The following is a 21,176-nucleotide window of genomic DNA, read 5'->3' on the forward strand; positions in this document are numbered from 1 at the left end:
CATATAAAGTCTGTAATTATTAAAACAATATGAATACTGTATAGTAAAAAAGGACTTAAAAGCTAAATTTGTTTTTTTTTCTCATATGTATTTCTAGTGAAATCCCATTCAAGTATTTTGGACTGGTAATAAGGAATACAATGCAGCGTTTGAAATAGCCTTTTTAAAAAGATCAAGCACTAGGAAAAAACTACCGTCATGTGTTTTTCTTACTGTTTCCTAGGCAAGCTTACAATTATCTCCACCAAGAAAGCCACTGCATTCACAGAATCACTGTACATACACTCATTATTTGGCAGAAAAGCAATATTTTCCTTTGTGGTGAACACTTTGTAATAAGGATGTGACTATATCATGGCAGCTGCTCCTATGTTTAGCAGTTTCACAGTTTCTTGAACTTGCAGGTTAAGCTTTTTCCATCTACTCCCTTTTAATGCCACATATTTGTATTCCTGCTCCCATTGCAGGGGGTTTAGCCCTTCCCTTCAACCTCCTTTATTTCTGAATAGTTCAACCTAATTTTAGCAACATACCAAGAAAACAAACAAAAGATGCCCATTATCCCCAGGTCGGTCTGTGGGAGAGCTCTCCATGGTCCTGAGCAGCCTCCCATGGGAGTCAAGCACTCCAGGAACGCTTTTGCTGAACAGTCTGGTTAAGACCCAGCCACAGGTAACAAACCTAGTGCCAGTCTGGTGGATTCTTGTTTCAGCACAGTGAGCCTCAGGACAGAACCTAGAAAGGTAAGGTGAAGTCTGGATGGCATCTGAGTTGAGCTCCGCAGAAAGGGAGGAGGATAAAGGATCTACATCTCTACTCCTTAAGTTATTCATATAATCAAAAATCAACAAAAAAATCAAGAAAACAGTAAGTAAATCAGTCCGCTATGCCCCTTGAAAAATTACGAACTTACAATTAAAACAAATGGCATCAGAAGCTAAGTGGAGGGCAGGGGCTTCCCTGTAATACCCCAAACACTACATACATATATACATATATATACATATATATATATATATATATGATTATCTACCTTGAGGTGTTCAGAAGTGAAGTACCTTTTTTTGAAGTTGGTTTTGCTAAATTCAGAAGATTTTAGACAGCAGAAGTGCACTGAACAGACTTTTAAAGACCTTGAGCAACTCCATCTCCAGGCTTATAAGTCAAGGGGCAATGAGAATAAAGAAAATTCTGAGACAGAAATGGTCCCATAAATCTGATGATAGATGATACAAACATATCCTTACATGGAGATTAACTTTTTGATGACACAGATTCTAAAGGATAGAAGAAGGAAGGTTACAACAGCGAGGCATTAAAATATCACCAGTGTAAGAGAACACATTGTGTAATGTGAGTGAAGGCTCTGTGGTGACATGACTGCTGAATACAAAGACAGAGGATTTTATAACAGAATGAGACAGTCTTTTAGAAAACACTGGGAAGGAGCTGGTGACCAAATCCACACCCACTCGAGAAACAACACAGGAAGCAGCAGAAAAGAAGTCTGGAATACAACTTAAGCTGCTTCATAAGATTATAATGATTCAGGGTTTGCTCCCTGTGACACTTATAAACTAAGTACAGAGGTGGTGACGAAGCTTAATTGGAAGATACGAAATTGGTAGGCTATAGAATTTTTTAGAAGCAAATTCTTACATGCATAAAACTACAGCAAAACTTATTAAAACCATGATAGAACTAAAAGACTTGACAGAGATTCTGTACGGCCAAATGATGTTTGAATTTTAACAGCACAATTTAAAATACAGGACCACAGCAATAAGCTAAATGAAATACATGCACTACCAGTTACTAGAAAGGGATTTAAATCAAAACTGAAATTTTTCTTCACAAAGAAGACAATAGAAGAATTCTTGCAGCTTGAAATGTCAGTAAAATGACCAATAACAAACCATCAGGACCAAACTGTATCCACATACCTATTCTAATAGAACTCAAGTAATACAAACCTTTAAGAATTTCACAGTGTCTTATCACTTAAGATTCCATGATAAGGGAATAGAATATAACCATCAGTTTTTTAAAAAGGCTCTGAGGAGGATCAGAGAAACAACAGATCAGTAACTAAGATGTCTACAACAGATAAATAAGAGGAAACTACAATACACAGCAGAAACAGTAGACACATGGATAAACACCAGATCCTGGGAAATTATCAGCAAGGGTTTTGAATGAAGTCATGCCTCAGAAGGTGAAGTTTACATACAATTAAATTTGCATGAAACTAAAGGAGACCTGGTTGATGTCACATATCCGGATTTTCAGAAGGCACAATTAAATTATGAAATTCACTGTAAAATGTGTTTGAGTTTTACAAATTGGATATGTTAAAAAATAGACTTAAATATTCTTGCTAGAAAAATCCATCCATGGATATTATACTGCACCAGTCTTAGACCAACCCAGGTTCTGGAAGCTCAGAAAATAGAAGGATCATGGCAGCTTGCTTCCACTTCTTCCACAGAGAACTGCTACTGAGATTTAAAGTTTTTCAGACAAAAGTTCATACCGAATTAATTTTACAGTTGACTGTTTCTGTCTGGATCTCACGTAGCCCTGGACATTACTGAAAATCTATTCAGATAAGTGAAGAATAAAAGTGAAGGGAACTGCAACAAAACAAGCAGTAAAGCAACGCGGTCACAGAATTCAGCCCATTCTGATACAGTTGTGATATAGTTCTTAAGGGTTTTCAAGATACCAAACATAATGATCATGAACTTCTGAAGCACCAAAGTTAGGGAGACTACTTGTGTTGTAACAATTTCAAAAGTAATTATAAGGGAGTTGGCTAGAATGATATATAGTCCATGTATATGCATTTGGAAGTAGGCAGCACGAGTGGAATTCTGCAGATCTACAACAAACCCACACTGCTGCAGAATTTAGGGCTGCCTTTTGCAAAACTAAGTCTTGCTGTGTCAATGCTAATAGAGATTAAAAGTTAGTCACAAAAATAAATTTTACTTATAAGACCATTTTCTCTCACAATCTTCTCTTTATGAAAAGCAGCAGCTAGCCATAGAAAGAAGCCACAATGTGTGACCAGTCATGCAAAAACAGAGAAAGATGAGGGGATATCATACCGCCTAAGCACTTCTACAGAAGAAATGTTATGAAAGTTGTTTGGATGGTACAATAAAACATGAAACATAACCTTTTACCTGTAGTTTATTAAATGGCTTATTTTTAAGTATCTGTGCTTACAGGAAAAGACATTTTGTCTGACAATTTTGTTCTAATCAGAGGGCTAGCCATTCCTCGTAGCAAATTGATTGAAAAATCTCAGTAATTAGTTTTGTAAATGCAGTAATTACTATGTTTTTCTACTAAATAATAGGGCATTACTAGGACAAACACAGTTAAGGGCTCCAAAAAGCAGGCTATTCAGAAAACAAGATCAAATAAAATTTGTAACTGTTCATTTCCAACCAGTATAGTTTACCAAAAAAATTATATCCTTTAAAACACAGAAGCAATCTGAGAACATTAAGTACTACAGAAAAAATAGTGACATTATAATATAATACTGAATGTTTGAAACATCACTATTTCTTCCTGAACAGTTCCTATGGTCTGCTTCAAAATGTCCTTTCTGCACACATGCAGGCCCTTGCAGGTGAACCAAATACTTCTTCGTAATAAAGTACGCATACATACAAACCGATTACATGTTTGAGCAGGAAAGATGGATTAGTTGGCCTCCTGACTTACAAGAGGTAAACTTATTTTTCTGAGATTTTTGTATCCTAATGAAATCCGTGCATGTGAATACTTTGTGTTCATGTTTTAATTTACAAATCACACCATTTCATGTTTACATTTACTGTTTAAAGCATAGGCAGACTGCACTTTTCAAAACAATGTAATAAATAAAACTGTGCTCAGTGTCACATGCTGCTGCTGGTATAATTTAATCCTACCATATTCAAAGGACTTACTGTCCCTGCTTTGCACCCCTAACTCAGATCCTGATGCATTCACAGAAGCATCCATACATACCCAAAATGTCAGCTGCAATCCACATACAAGAATTATCAGAAACAAACAAAATAGAACCCCTGATAACCTACACTATTTCACACATTTTCATTTTCCAAAACTGATCTTAGGTATTTCTAATCTTTTCAGAATGCTATTCAGTCACCAGTTTGGAAGAGAACTATTCATTTTTATATTTATTTTTTTTATTTACATGCATTTGTGTCAGTGATGTCAAATAAATAAATCATTCACTAAATTCACTTATCAGAGTGGGGGGGAAAGCAACAGAATGCCAACACAGCTTTCTCAGTGCAGAAGTGCCTGGCCTATTTCCTAATCATGTTATATAGAGTAAAAGACTGAGACTGCCAAAACATCAAAACCCACAGGCTTCATTTAAAATTTAAGTAACCATAAAGCATTACATTTCAAGTCTGTCAGTGGGGAAAAAAGTAAAGATACTAAAACTTGTTTTTAAAGTTCACAGAACACTATATGCTTCAGTTCCTAAAAATTCTTAATGTCTGCTATTCAAATATCCCAGAAGTGTCGTACATGGAGAAGCAGAAACTGAAAATTAGACAAATAACATTAATGAAGTGGTAACTGATTTTCTCCCCACTCTCCATCCATCACCACAGTTTTAACACAAAGCTATTAACATAATGAGCACTGAAATTCTTTCTTTAGAAAGGATTCCTTATGCTCAACTGAATTTCTCAGATATACCAGTTCTCCAATGGCTTCTGCCTTCTGCCAATATGTATCTTTTATAAAGACTAAATCAAACAGCCACCAAAATTCTGACTGAACTGTATTTCAGTCTTCTTGTTCTCAACCTGCATAACTTGTAAACATCAACTTGCAAAGACATCAGAATCAAAATATCAAAGCATATCATTCCAGTATCTCAGATGAATTCTAACCCTGCCTCTTCTGCTCATAGTTTATTCAAACTTAAATAAACTTGGACAACATACATGTGGTGGCATCAACTGGAAATGAAATGTAACACTAATTTGAACACTTGTAGATTGGATCCAGTTTTTGAGATGCTGAAAAATAACAATTGCATCTAACAATTAACATAGCAATAACAAGTGCTATGACAATTAGTTCCTCTAAAAAAGTTTTATTGCTTCTTAGGCCACCTTTTCAGGTGTCGATTAACACCACATATATGACTTCAAGACTGTTAGCAGCTGCCACTGCATTTACTTGGAGTGGAATCTTAGCCCTTCCCTTTATGTAGTTAAATATCTTGTATGGCAAAAGGAACACTCACACTGAATTTCTTTCTGAAAATGTGTCACAATTTTGTGATAACCTTTCTTCTTTTTAAATTTAGAACAAAATAAAAAGTGCTAAATTCCTTCACTGAATTATAATGCCTAGGTTCAATGAGAATGTTGCGCTTTTTCATTTTTACTTCAGTGGCACTACTAATCAATTCTGTCATTGCTATCTTACTGTTCGCTACTACAGTATCTGCTCAACACAAGTGAATGTTAAGTCTTTTGCTATGGTCAGTGTAATGCTTTAGCAGTTTAAATATTTACAGGACTGGCAGCAAGATATTCTACTTCACTATAATCATCAGCCTTCAGAAGCATAAGTGATGATGGACATCAGTGTCCATACATCAGGAGGTCAAAACTGATGTAAGCTTTCTTAAATAAACAAAACTAAAAAGAAGTTACCTGCAAATGACAGATTAATTTTGTTATCTATTTACTAAACACATTTCAAATCGATACTAAAGACAGAAATATTGAGGGCAAGAGAGTAAAGAGGAATGTAACCAGGCTTGTATGAAAAAAACCATGCAATATCATGTCACTCTACTACTGGTAGCCCAGGTAATGATTTTCAGAAACTTATTTACAACTACCAGATATTGCACAGAGTATTTTTGGTTTTCTTCAGAAAAAAGGGAGCGATTGGCATGGAAGTTATGATTGCAAAATGACCCTGGTTATTTCACAGAAATATATATAACATTACAAAAAAGTTCTTTAATTGACATATGCAAGAACTATACTTCATACAGAATCATTTAGAAATGGTCTAAATATTTAGTAATAGATTTCATAAGACAGCTCTCTAGGGAAAACTCTCTGTGCAAATATGGGGGGAAGAGAAATTATGTACACTGAGTTTATGCCACTGATCTGCATAGATGACTCCAGAGAGAAATAAAAGATTTCAGATTCAGTTCTCATTAGCCCAAAAAGTCTTAAGTATGGGGATCTTTCAGTTGTATACAAGAAGTTAAACTTTTAAAAACACACATACAATGGAATACATATTTTAAATACACCAGTATACCTTGCTTTTTATAGCAATGACGGTAGACAAAGTCTGCAATAGCATTGGGTGATCAAAAATTCAACTCCAGTATTTTTAAAAATCTCCACTGTCCTGATTTGCTTTTAATGGATCTATTAACCTTTTCCAAACTGCAAAAGAGATTCCTGATGTTAGCAAAATTAACAGTGTATTGACAACCAGATCTACAAACAAGCAGAATGTTTCCATCTGTTTCAGACCACTAAATGATAGTAAGTTACCAAAGAAATTCAGTTATAAGTACAAGAAAAAAAAAATCTGTGTTGTCAAATGCCAGAACAAGCTCTAAAAATATATTCTTAGTATATTCATATTGCAATATACAAAAAGAAATGTGTGCAATAAACTGCAACAATTGCTGGTTCTTTTTCTTAAGCAATGCATATTAAGATCATATACAGGAAAAAGGCCACTGCTTTGAATTTTACTTTTAATACAGCCAGTTAAATTTAACTTCATCTAAAAACCTCACCCAAAATCTTAGTTTTCCTTGAACCAGAAATTAACCTAAAGCAGTATTCTGACTCTTGTTAAACCTAAACCAGAACAAATTGAACTAAACTGAAAAAGCTGCTGGTTGCTATTTAAGTGCACATAAAACAATATCCATCAAATACAGAACAAGACAAGGGGGAGGCCCCAAAAAATTCTTTACTACCAAGTTCAGCTTTATGTTTAAGGAGTGCAAAATATTTTTTTTAGTCTTTTCACATAGTATTCCAAAAGGCTTCCACATACTGTACTGAGTAACACAAATAGTCATATCTTCCTTAAATTATACATGCAAGGTTCGTTTAGTACCATTCAGATTTATTTATTTTTTTACATGTTACCTGACCACAGAAAGATCTTTTCCCAAATCTCAATATGTACCCATTTCTAACTTTCTTCACTCCTAATCTATGTTAGAGAAGTGAAGAAAAAAACTGGCACTTAAAATGTAAACATTATATCAAGATTATTTAGAACCAAATATAATGCTAAAGTTTCCCCATACAGATTCTATTCAGAAAATCCCAGGAGACTCTGTTTTCCTGGTAATTTATTCTTATGATGAATTACACATGACCCAGCACAGACCCCTGAGCAGGATAAGATGAATCCTTGCATTACGCTGTTTCTATTATGAAAAATAACCACATATTCCTATTTTTCTATTCCCTTACTGAGTTACAAATTTGCAAAAAGACTTTTTCTCTTTTCCCAGCAGACTTCCATTTTTCTAAAAGTGATTGTGGAAGAGCCTTGCCAAAAACAGGTAATTTCATTACAGTTTATTGATCAGGTCACACCTTTGCATTGGCATCTTCAATATCCCACACTTAAGCACATATCCAGTAACTCTATTTTCACAGTCTCTCCAGATTTGCTTGGTACAGAAGTTAAACTTTGAAATCTTTTGCCTCAAAGACAGCTTTGGAATCCTTTAAAAATAAGGTTCTCTTAAATACACCACCTTCTATTTTCCTGGTACAGAGACCAACATAAGCTGTAGTTACACAACAAAGCCAGTTCTATATATACACATATGAATAGGATTTGGTCCTAGTATAGAACTGTAGTCAACTAAGATAAAGCTATATCCTATGACAAAAGCACATAACCAAGGAGCAGTGTGGTTCACATCATGTCACAGTTCTGGTGAGGAAGCTTTCCCATATGCAATACAGGCTTTTGGAATAGTTTGGCCTAAGCTTTTTTCCTTAGCTTTTCTTGTTAGTTTGCTTGTTTGTTTGGTTTGGGGCATTTTACTGTTGTAAGTGTTACGCTTTTCTCTCATGCCCCATTCTCTCAGATTTTCTCTGCTTAACAAAAACATATATTCTAGATCAAAACTGCAGAACAGTAGGATATAAATAAAAAGGCATTAAACCCAACAAATCATTACAATCACACACCATAAAAATATTCTTTACATATTTATAGTTCCGATGATTCTAGAAATTAAGATCATTTAAAAATGTCAGGAGACTATTATCAATAATAAAATGAGGCAGGGGGAATCAACTTAGTCTGACAATAAAGAAAGAAAAATATTAGACTCTTTCAAACACTTTATACTGCAACCAGTTCTACCAAAATTATCCCAAAATAATTCTCATATTTGATATTAACAAATAAAATTTTAGCAATGACTTGGTTCTTAGCTTGTCATAAAATAACTTGCCGAGGAAAAACATATTTTTATAGTTCATTCCTTAATCTTGTATACTTAAATGACAGGTGGGGAAAGATTAAAAAAAAAAAAAAAAAAAACACCACTGTTGTTACAGAAAAACCTATAATCCTCTCCACAATGTGACTGCATGAACTGGTCCAAAGGAACAGGGTGAAAAACATGGCAAAATACTTCTTGCCTTCAAAAACTCTGAACAAGCAGTCACGCTGAGCAATTTAGCTGCTGAAGAACGATAATCAATTCATAAACACAACAATCTTTCTCGATGAAAGAAACACTTGATTACTCATCATAACAGGCCAGGAATTAGACTGAAATCAAAAGAAGTTACAGCATTAAGCAGAGTAACAGAATAAATTGTGTTTCACAAAAAATAATGTAGGTGTGTACAAAAACGAAAAGAGGAAAAAGCATTTATTTATACTATGCCTGCTAAAAGTATATAGATTAAAAATGAAAAAAAAAAAACCACACCGAACTAAAACACTTTTCCTGTGTGCATATGGGCACATGACATCCTTTTAAGGTCACTAAAAGAAATGGCACAGATTAAGATCCTGTTGAAATACAAGCCACTAGCACAAGTAGCTGGCAATGACTTTGTGAGTGTCTACAGGGAAAGGAGATTTGGAAGACGCATACATGTATGGAAGTACCAAATTGCAACAAAGTCCTGATTATTTTCTATATCAAATTATCAGCTAAGTTAATTCTGATGCTTCTTTACAGCCTGTTTTGAATCTCAGTACATACAAAGCTGGAGAAAATCCATAGATTTTAGGAAATCCCACAGAACTTACTGATTATTTTTGCCATGGGCTAGGAAAAGATCACATCAACTCCATCTCCAGATGATGTTTACAACTGTTACTAAATTATGAAAAAGTTGATGCAAAGGAATAAATGAAATGCAAGCAATAAGCAATCCTTTGATATATGGCAAACAGGGAAAACCCACAAGTACTGCCAAATTTGAGGGATTTGTGGCGTTCAAGCCTGAAAGATCATTGCTTCAAAAAGGTGCATGGAAGAAAAAAAAAGCAGAGTGAGGGGTGGAGAGCATGATATTTAAATAATCTCTGAAGATATTAAAATGTATGATCTGCATTCCACTAAACAGAGCTGGAGTTTTCCTTTTTCTTGACCTTGCTGTGTGCTATGCTCCCTGATCTAATGAGGCATCAAAATAATAATCTGCTCTAACATATGTTGCTGTAAAATGCTCCCAAACGCAGAGATTATTTTGCACTGGTCACATCCTAGCAGTGTTCCCTGGAATACTGCTATTGTACTGAACAGCCAAAACTAAATATAAACTGGTAGCTGAAAAATCTTGGGATCAGTTGAATAGTTCTGATTTGGTGATTTTGTACTATGTTCAGAGTACATCTAAATGCCACTACTTTTGACTTAAAGTGTACGCGTCAGAAAAGAAGCAGTTTTCAGAAATGTACATTACACATAGAATGAATGTTCAGTTTTCAGTCCTTGCATAATAACTTCAGAAGTATCAGCATTAATTAACTTCTCCCCTCCAACAGAGCTTAGTAATTCAGGTTCATCATACAAATCTTTTCATATCATAAAACATTTTAAGAATTATGTATTAGTTAATAGCAACAATAATGAATTGAAAAACATAGATTCCAGGTATATGCAAATTAGTTTTCTGGACTATCCCAGGAAAAACAGGAAACAACATCATAAAACAATAAGAAAACATGGAGACCAGAAGACTGAGAACAACTAGATGAATTGTTTGAATGGAACCAGTGGGACAAAATTAGCATAAGCATCTTTGATCTGGATTAAAATAGCAATGGTTTAGTAACAGAGAAATACATACATCATAAAACACTTCGACCAAGTAAGTTAAGAACCTATTCTAATAGTGTTGCTACACTAGAAATGTTTTACTCCAGAAAGCATCAGTTGTGCCACTGTTAGCAGCAGTATGACATCACAGCATACATACATTTGTTTTTGTAAATATCCTGGCTCCTGTTCACAAAACCCTGCAACCACAGGAAGGTGCACAATACAGCTGAAATTCCAGAGCCTTCTTTATCACTGCCTAAGATACGATTAATGGACTGTTTTATAGTGCTCTGTAGGATGCTAACCCAAACATTCAGGGAACTATGAAAACTCAGAGTCCACTTCCCACAGCTCCATTTGTAGCTTTTTAGTGTCCCCTTTTGATAATACCTGCAGCTCACCATACCAGTTTTCATTCTGCCACCATCCAGAAGAAACATAAATTCTTCTCAGATGAGTGTTATCCACATATAACAATAGCATACATAATTTTCCATAGTTGTTTGATTTCAACAACTACCAAATCACGCTGAAATTAAGACAAGATGAAAGGATGCATGATACAGATGGGGCAGCAAAATCACCAACTGCTGCAAGCATTCATTGATCAGCTGCAGAGTGTCAAGTGGTGCTTTTGCATCTGTGAAAAAAAGCACCAAGTTGTAAGATCATTCAGTGTTACAGTTATAGGACAATTGGCAACCTCCTCACGCCCTTCAAATTACGTTCATGCCAAACACAAGTGCTACATAACACCACTGACAACAAAATTAAAAGCATTTAACAGGGCAAAAATGGAATGAATGCCCTTCGGAATATTACAGTCCCAGACTACTATCAGTCACCAGATCATCTCCTTCAAGCGAAACACAAAGTAAATAGCTAAAAACATGACCTTCTGCACAGCACTGCAACTGTAATGAGAAGGAAAAAGATCACTTTAAGACAATGGAATTTCTAAAATGTGATCAATCAAGAGGAAAGAGACATATAGCAGTTCTGCTTTCCTCACCCAGTCTTAAACATAGAAGGGAAAGAAGTACTTTTCTATAGTTTAAAAAAAAAAAAAAAAAAAAAAAAAAAAAAAAAAAAAAGCATACCATCCATATTAACCTGGTTGGGCAGTAAGGTGCAAAAAGTGGTCTTCAAAAAATAGGAACTTTGTGAAAACATGATCATTTTTCCTGGAAAGGCACATATTCAGTGGCAGAAACACAATGACAACATTTATCTTGAAAGATTCTACCTTTAGCCTGACAGGTAAAATTCTACACGGTGTCTAAAGAGGAGAAAGGAATGATAGAACTACCGCATAAGAAGATACAACATGACCCTTGAATATGCATTTTGTGAGCTGAAAAGGAGCTGGTAATGCTTTAAGACAAGAATGGATTTTACAGAATTTAATATTCCTGTTACTGTTACACATTCCATTTTACATAGTATTTGTGACAAAAATGTTACCAGTAATATGCTGACTTTGGTAAAGGTATGAAAGACTGAGAACTGAACTTGGATTCCTCTGCAATACTCTTAACATATTTGTTCCCTGAGCAATAAATTGAGGTCTCAGTTCTGTCTGCACAGCCAATGGCAAGCCTTCTTCCTTTTTTCCATCTAATGTGGCCATTCTTCTAGTCTTGATGTATTGCCTCTAATACACTGTGCCTCCCATCTCTGCTGGCCAAGTAGCCTTTTTACCACCAGAGAAGCTCATAAAATCATCTCCTAAGTTATGTTTTCCCTTCTCCTAATCAAAGTCAGTCTTCCAGGTATCCAACAACTCAACCAAAGGCCACTAATGGAAAGCACAGATTTATTTTGTTCACATTAAACAAGGGGGAGTGTGGGGGACAACACAAGTACCATCGCATTTTTCCTAGGAGAATCTCTCCAAATTACATCAGGTTGTTTCAGGAGTGGTTTGTTACCACCATCAAGAGAACTGTATATTACTCATCATAGCTCAAAGATACCAAACGTCTGCAGGGTGAACTTCTGAGTAGCTGAAGATACCAACATAGAAACAGCACGCTAAAAATGGCTGAATTTCAGAGGCAAGAGTGATTACGGCTGCTGGATGACACTGAAGGCAGGCATGGCAAGCATTACACTCAGCACTGGTGAGCCCACCATCTTGAATACTGTGTTCACTTTGGGGCCCCTCACTACAAGACAGACACCAAGGTGCTGGAGCACATCCACAGAAGAGCAAAAAAGCTGGTGAACAGTCTAAGAGAATAAGCCCTATAAGAGGCGGCTGAGGTAACTAGGGTTATTTAGTGTGGTGAAAAGGAACTCAGGGGAAACCTTATCACTCTTTACAAACTACCTGAAAGGAGGCTGTAGTGAGGTGGATATTGGTCCCTTCTCCTGAATAACAAGTGATAGGACAAGATGAAACTGCCTCAAGTTGTGCCAGGGAAGGTTTAGATTGGATATTTTTTCACCAGAAGGGTTGGCAAGCATTGGAACAGGCCACCCAAGGAAGTAGTTGAGTCACCACCCCTGGAGGTATGAAAGACATGTAGATGTGGTGCTTAGGTAGTAGACTTGGCAGTGCTAGGTTATTGGTTGTACTCAACGGTCTTAATGGTCTTTTCCAACCTAAACGATCCTATGGCATGGAAAAGACATTTGCTCAAAACTTAAACAGAATAAAAAAGGGAAAACAGGATAAGAAAGGGAAAAAAATTAAAGAAAAAAAAATAAGAAATGCCTTTTGTACCATTTATATTTCCAATCTACCTCCCAAATCTGGCCAACTAGTTAGTTTGGCCAACTAAGTACTATCTTGCTTTCAAAGAGTATTTCACATCTCCGATGTATTTTATTTTTATTGTTTGGTTGTAACATATTTCTGCTTGCAATTAATTGACTAATTTAATTAATTAAACCAGAAACTCTATCTGGTTGTCAGAACACAATAGCTTATTTAGTTTCATGCGCTTTTTATGGCCAACTATGTTTTTAAGATGCTTAGAGACCTAGTTCTATTGTTTCCTTTCTTTATCATATACTCAAAGCTACAACCATAAGATGTTGCCAGGGAGGGAAGGGAGAATGTCGAGCTTCCACAAGAACATAAAAACAATAAACACAAGCTACCTACCTGAACTCACTTCACCCATTCATCAGGCCTCATGTTGGTATCCAAAGTCTCCTTGCTTTCTCTAAGAGCCTGTGTCCTCTGGTACACGCCCTTTCAGTGAATTTTCACAGATGTTATTACGGTATCCTCTTCTGAGTCTTGAAAGAAATCTACTTTCCAGTAGTAATGTTCCTAATGTATTCCAAACAGGGATAGCATGAAACTGCATCAGAAAGTCAAAAGCATGGACAGCAGCACCAACATTTTAGTATTCTTTTTTCCTCTTGTGGTAGAAGCGACCTTATCACCCAACTTTTCCTCCTTTTCTTGGTTCTCCTCTTGTTTAACTATGATATACACAGAGGTATTCCTGCAAGTACTCAGCAGATGGGGTTGCACTTTTTTTCTGCCCAGTGGAAGGACAAGAGGCAACAAATAAAAATTGGAACACGGTAAATTCCAGCTCAATAAAAGAAAGAAGAAAAAACCCAAACCAACCAAACCTGTAAGGATTGTCAAACACTGGAGTAGGTCTCAGATGATATGGACTCTCCACTCTTAAAAATATACAAAACCAGATCTGAGCAAGCTGCTCTAACTGGAGCTGCTATTGAGAAGCTGGACTAAATGGAAATCCCTTCCAACCAGCACGATTCTACAATTCACACATGCTAAAAAGATCTGTGCAGTTTACATTACACAGACTGCAGCATGAAAAAAGTTACCCAAAACACATCGGTTCATTTTAAAGACAACAGCTTGATTCCAGTCACAGTCACCGTTAGGTAATTGAAGTTGTAGCCAATTGCTGACAAACTACACTGTGAGGAACATCAAGGAACAATTATTTCTCAAGACAGGGAATGTGTCATCTACAGAGTGAAACAATGTTAGCAGAAGACTTTTTTTAATCTACAAAACAATTTAAATACTAGATTAGGCTTTATCAGAAAAAGCTGAATTTTGAAACTGAGACATGCAAAGCTACCATAAATAATTGTTATTCCTAAAAGGCAAGTGTTGAATTCCGTGCTTTGCTACAAATCTACATTCTTCCAGTTGCAATAAATTGGTTTAAAAATTATGGCCATACCACAAAGGAAGCCATTTTAATAAAAAGCCTATTCAAGTTCAACCACTTACAAGCCTATTTTTATATAGTATGAATGAAGACCAGCTGCAGTAGTCTCTATGCTTTCTGAATTTTCTGATGAACGAAGTACCATTAGGGTTAATTTTAAAAGCGGGGGGTGGGGGTGGGGTGGGGTGGGGGGGAAGGGGGGGGATTATGTCTATACAGACTGTATTAATACTGTCTCCAACATAATCTGACATCCCACAAACTGATCACTGAAATCAAATGATCACTAAAACTTTTTCCTATCAGAACCATACATTTTGTCCAAAGCAATGCATCTTTTACTAAAGCCATTCACGTGATTCCAACACATTAAATGAGAGAGAATGAATGAATCCCAGAAAAACGGCTCAACTAGTTATGAAACACTTTTTTTTCAGCTTTTTACCAATGCCTTTTCATATAGGACTGAAGTACAAATCTTCAAAACTTCTCAAGTTTTCTCAAGTACTAAAATAAGATGCTTTCCCAGAATCTGAATTATTTTTATAGCTCTTTTCTAAACCCCTCCCTACTTCCTAAGATGGTTTCTGAAGACTAGACCTTCAAGCTAACCATAGTACACCCACAACAGTCCATTCATATTGCATAAAGCAGAAATATCACCTCCCCTACATCCCTCCTCCTGGTAGTTCATTCAAAACTAGTCTCTAACCTGTAAGTGCCATCTACAATACTGGTCTCTAGACCTGGGATGGCATAATTTGGCTCAATCAAAACACAAGTTATTCAAGTTCAACTTGCCAAGCACTTTAAGGTAGTGATCTCTTTCTAGTAGTGATTCATTAAAATCACTGTATCTTTAAAACTACAACTTTTAGAGCTTTATTAGAAACAATATACTCTCCTTAAGAGCCAAAGACGATGACCAAGAACCCCCTGCCATGCAGCCTTAAGGGACCCTTCCTTAGTGTTTGAAAGTTACCAGTTTGCTGACAGTTTTTAGGTTTCATTAACTGATTTTAATACAATTAACATGAGTTACAACAAATATCTTTAGGAAAAATCAATCTGATTAAAAGACAGTATCATTAGGATCAATTTCAAGGGAATTACCCTATAATTAACCCAAGGTTTTTTCTTGTTTTTTCTACATACTGGCAAGACATCTAATTTTTCTCATTCGCTTTAGACTTCGGCTATTTCAATATTTGTTTAAAAACAAAAAAAGAGGTCGCCAAAATAAAAAAAAAAGCCTCAACTGAACTGTAAAAACAATTAAATTAAGATTACCCTACGCTAACAGGTTCTGCCGATATCTGAAATGTTTATTAGCCACTATTTAACATAATCCCAACATAGACACAATAAAGAAGTACTGAGTTATCAGTGTAGCTTGATTACAACATTAAAAAAAAAAAAAAAAAAAGGTAAAACCAAAACAATTGCAGAATATTTCTATACAGTAGATGTACCCTTGGCACTTATCCACATCCTGTTCTCTCCATGACAACTAAAATTTCTTCTAATAAACAACAAAAAGGCAAGACTAACACAGCCAGAAACTAGACATTAAATCATAAAATGTAGTAAGGTTATCAGAAGGTTATTAGACCACCCCTCCCTTCTAAGATGAGGTCACACATACTCGTGTGTATTACTACATTTTATGGACTTCCCAGTCTATGGCAGCACTTCACAAGCCACACTACATTAATCTCCGCTGGTAAAAACATTAAGCTTATTAGATTTGGTGTGTTCCAAAAGACCTAGAACAGCACTTACACTCTACATTAAATCAACCTCAATTTTTTCAGCCTCTCCTCATAGGTCACGGATCCAGTGTTCCAATCACTGTTGTCTTCTGGACTTCCCAATTTGGCAAGGTAATTTTGATTTGTTTGCATGTATTAAGTGCATGGCTCAAAACTGGACACAATCAGCTAGCTGACTCCATTTCTACCCTAAGCTGAGCAGAGGCGTTTACACAGTGTTTTCTGACAGTGCTTCCATTTATATATCCTGGTATGATGTTACATTTTCAGAACTTTTTTTGTGTATGATACCATTGACCTAAGGTCAGCTCTTAACCCTTTTTTTCTTCAGAACTCTCAGCCTTTTGCTTATTTTCTTTAATTTAAAAGCAGTATTTTGAGCTTGCCCTCAATGGCTTGTATCCCATTTTTCTTAGGTCATTCTAATTTGTTGGTTCATTTTAAATTCTTATCCAATCTTCCAACTTCTCTGCAGTCTTTCAGCCTGGTATCATTTTTCACTGCAGCAAACGTGCAAGTCAATGGATACATTAGTAACCTCTTCTCTTGAGAAAAAAAAAAAAAGACATGAAAGACTGTTGTTTGTACTACTGCAGCAGAACTGACTTAGAACACACTTTTAATAAAGAACGTATTTCAGCGAGCCAGCCAAGCAACAAGCCATCTTTCAAACAAGAATCCAAGCTAAATGACTACCAGAATGAAACAGTGAACTGAAGTTGTATTAGAACAAGAAACAGACTTCGCTGATCCTCAGGTGAGGTGGGAAGTAGTAAGCATGAAAGATAGTAGATACTCCAGAAACACAGAGGGATGGTCCAGCTTTGATACTGATATAAAGGGCAGCGCTAGATCAGCAGCATACCCTTCTGAAAAAATATTTTCCTTTTCCATCAGGAATCATATGTTGAATGATTTCGATATGTAGAAATAAAAAAATAACTATCCAAGGTTTCAGGTGTCCCTACAACAAACTTTAAAAATATAAAAGCCTTCTGCAGAGAATAGTTTATCTTCAAAAGCCTACCACTGGTAAATCTAACAGTATATCCAATAAAGGATAAGAAAGTGTTTTAGAATCTAATAAAAAATGCTCAGTTGATCTTTCTGTTTTAGTAAACTAGAAAACCACAGTTCATAGATGGAATGGATTAGATCAAGTGTGAAATATGATATGAGAAAAAAAGAAAGAAAAAAAAAAGGGGGGGGGGGGGGGGGGGGGGATGAACGACTACCACTAGAAAGTTTTTACATGTGAGAAGCATCAAGAAAAACATATTAATAGGTAGATAAATTAAATACAGTTTTTCCCAGCTGGACTTTGATAACAGAAAATAGTTCCACATGCAGTTTGTTATACACTCTGACAGGAGGCAGGAATCCAACACAAGCCATGATCAAATAATATGGGAAAGGTATCGCCTTTGCTCTATTACTTAGTTACTTGCCTCAACCTACCAGCACTATCTAGATCTCACCTAGATATTAAGCTCAAATGAGCTTTCCTCCACTGCTCAATCTCCCTTAATAGTTGAGCAATGCATACAAAAACCACTGACTTAACCATACAGACCTGCACAAATCCATTTGATGATCCTCCCGCACAAATTGAACAGAGAAGGCAAAAAGAGGTTTCATGCAGTTCTCAACCACTGTGCTTTGTCATTGTTGCTAAAGGAAGGACTGCAACTCTATAAAAGATGCAACCATCACCACAGTTTACAGACAAATCAAGGCAGAGTGAACACAGTACAAAATGAAGGATAAAAACTAAGTACAAGCAAGCATATATGCATGCATCCAAGCTCACACCTAAACCAAAAAAGAAAAATTAGTTTACAAAACCGTAAACTAAGACAAATTGCTGTGTTATGTAACATCATGCACAACAGACCAGACAATTCTGATAAGAAGTGAGGTTTGGACAATTTGTGCAAGTTCTTCATACATACTTTTCATTCATTTCCACCACCTGGAGAGAAGACTACTACAGAATTTCTAGTTATCTGATAAGATTTTTTTCCCCTCTAAATCATTATTTCTATTCGGTATGGACAGGTCACTCCTACTAATAGCAAAAGCTGGGAAGAATCTGGCAAGATTAGCCATTTCCAGTCTAAAGCTCTCACAGAAGCCACCATCTGTTCTCCAAAGTCAAATCAATTTCCAGTCTGGCAACTTCAACACAGCGTTAACCTCAAACTGCTGGACAGATCCACTGACTGGCTGCTGCTGAATGGTCAGGCCATACTCCCACACTCTTCGCTCCTGCCAGCAGAGTCTCATTTCTTCCTCTGCACCTCTTTAATACTTTCTGAATGCTTATCTGAGTTGATTCAACCCAGAAATCAAGAAACAAACTAGCCATCTTTTCCACACATTTCTGAGATAAATCAGTTAACTGGTTTCAGCAGACGTCATATACAGAAGAGAGCAGGGTTTGGGAAATGGAAACAACCCCTTCCAGCAACAGTAAGCAGTTACAACAGCTAACCCAGTTCCAAGAAACCTAACTGGAAACTGGATGCTTGGAAAGCTACCACCATATTCTTTGTTCTGTCCTGGCCATGAGGTCCTCAGAAAGAACATAATTTGAAATCCCCCCCCCCTTTTTTTAAAAAACAAAAAAAACCCATCAGTTAAATTCATAAGCTAACAAAGTACTTCAAGAGATATAACTTCATAAAAAAATCATAATAATTGAGAATACTTTAGATGTCTACAGCTTGACAACCATTACTGAAGCTGGGCGAACAGTAAAAGCATCTCATCTGCAACAAATTCACTTGAGCTGACAGTCTAATTTGTTTAACTGTGAAAGTTCAATAAACTTTCACAACCTTCTTATCCTTACCATAACTAACAACACTGCTTCTAAGTCTTGCCTGCAGTTGCATTAAAACAGAATAACATCATAACATGTTTGGTTTCCAAATTCACACTTGAATTCATGTTTCGGTGAAGTTTTCTTCATTCATTAATCAACTTCTCAAAAAGAAGAGAGTTACTGTTCTTCTAAGATGTATCTTTTATGATACATTTAATTATTTGAGTATTATGGTACTTGCTTGGACCTTCAAAGCTGTTAGAATCTGTAGTATTAGGATTTTAATACTCGTGACCATTTGAGAAAATCTAGCATTTGATCTAGAATATCCCAGATCACACAATAATATTCAGCCACAACAGTTTAGTTTCTCTCACGAGGAACTTCATCAAACAGGGCCTGCACCCAGCTTCTAGAGAAGCAGCGCTTACCTCTGAGAAATACATGTAGTATCTGCAATACAGATGAAAGGGCCCAAAAATAGTGCCAAGGAAAAGGCTTTGTACATAAGACAGAGAACACATAATGAATCTATCAAATAATTTCTCTTTTTAGAGATAAGAGGCAAAAAGAAGAAGGAAGAGAAATGGGTGTAAGGAGAAAAGAAAGATGAAACAGGTGGTTTATTGACCCAGTTTTGTCAGTGATCTGACATAAATGCAAAGGACCTGACCTCTCTTTTGCAAAGTTTGCTTCACCCAGCTGACAAGAATTTATGAACAGAAGGGCAGTTTTCAGTTGCTGTTTATGTAGCACAGGTCTTCATATAGATTCTTTACATCTAGTTTTCATCCCAGTGGAGGCAACATCACAGAGGAAGAGAAGTACTTACTTACCAGCAATAATTATCCTTCAAATTAATACTTTTGGGGACTCTTCTTCCTCACTTTCATTTTGAAGCCTATGAAATTCTCTGAAAGTAGAAGAGGAGATAACAACCATTAGGTTTTATCCTTTTTTATCTTATTCATGTTTTCATCCTTTGACTATTATATGCAGCACTCAAAAGATGCATGCGAACACTTCTATTAAAAATATTGTTCAGAATTTTATGATTTGTGGTTAGATTACTTGTAGCAAAACCATTATGAAAACAGAAATTTATATATATAAACAACCTCTATTTATACTGAGGTCCAAAGAAATAGAAACTGCCTGCTTTGCTGCCAAAAACATCAACAAAGGTTAAGCATGGTCCCTCAAGGTGTCTGTGAAAACAAATAAAGCAAGCAAGGGGCAGGGAGGGAAAGCAGTCGATTTATTCCTGGGATATATATATATAGCCAGGGTTTAGGAATAAAAAGCTGAGAAAACTTATACGATCAAGATCCTAAAACCAGATGCCAAAAACTAAAATAGCAAATTCCTCCAACGGAAATAGTTGCCAGAGTTGGAAAAGAATAGGTTCTACCTTTCAAATAGATGTAAGCAAATTAATTTGGTTTGTACCACTTGTACATTTATGTTTACACATAACACAACATAACATACATAGTAGACCTAGAATCAGAGAATCCAAGATTGGAAAAGACCCTTAAGATCATTGAGTCCAACCGCAAACCTAACACTGCCAAGTCCAGTGCTAAATCATGTCCCTGAGTGCCACGCCACATCTACACGTCTTTCAAGTAACTCCAAGGATGGTGACTGACCCACTTCCCTGGGCAGCCTGTCCCAATGCTTCACAACCCTTTCGGTGAAGAAAAGATTGTTTTAAACAAACTCTTCCTTTTGAGTTATCAAGGTATGGAGTTACATCATTTTATAACATTGATCTCACTAACTCAGAATGCCTGTATACTACTGAACCAAGTGTTGATTCTTGGTCATTTAACAGAAAAGCAAGCAAAAGCTACACATACCAGACTCTGAAACAGCAGTAAATTGGATGTTGAAAAGGCTAATTTGTGAACCTCATTTCTAGGAAAGGGATAAAACTGGGGAAGAAAAATAAATAGGAAATCAATTAAAGCAACAATAGCACCAGGAATAGGAGTGAATTAAAAATTATAAATGCTTTAGATAATTGTGTTTCACTGCAATGAGAATTA

General features: G+C 36.0%; 1 protein-coding gene across 10 annotated transcripts in view; it reads right to left on the reverse strand.

Moving 5' to 3' along the window:
- Positions 1 to 21,176, reverse strand: part of FUT8 (fucosyltransferase 8) — a 192,789-nt gene that overhangs the window by 86,068 nt on the left and 85,545 nt on the right. For 5 of the 10 annotated variants that reach the window (XM_080396789.1, XM_080396787.1, XM_080396782.1 and 2 more), the window contains one exon: positions 19,962 to 20,038. The gene's annotated coding sequence lies outside the window, so the exon portion shown is untranslated. Of the gene's footprint in view, positions 1 to 13,466; positions 13,638 to 19,961; positions 20,039 to 20,987; positions 21,063 to 21,176 lie in introns of all 10 variants that reach the window. The other 5 variants (XM_080396788.1, XM_080396785.1, XM_080396791.1 and 2 more) reach the window with 2 other exon arrangements.

This window comes from Falco punctatus (genome assembly GCF_963210335.1).
Source record: "Falco punctatus genome assembly, chromosome: 7".
NCBI lineage: Eukaryota > Metazoa > Chordata > Aves > Falconiformes > Falconidae > Falco > Falco punctatus.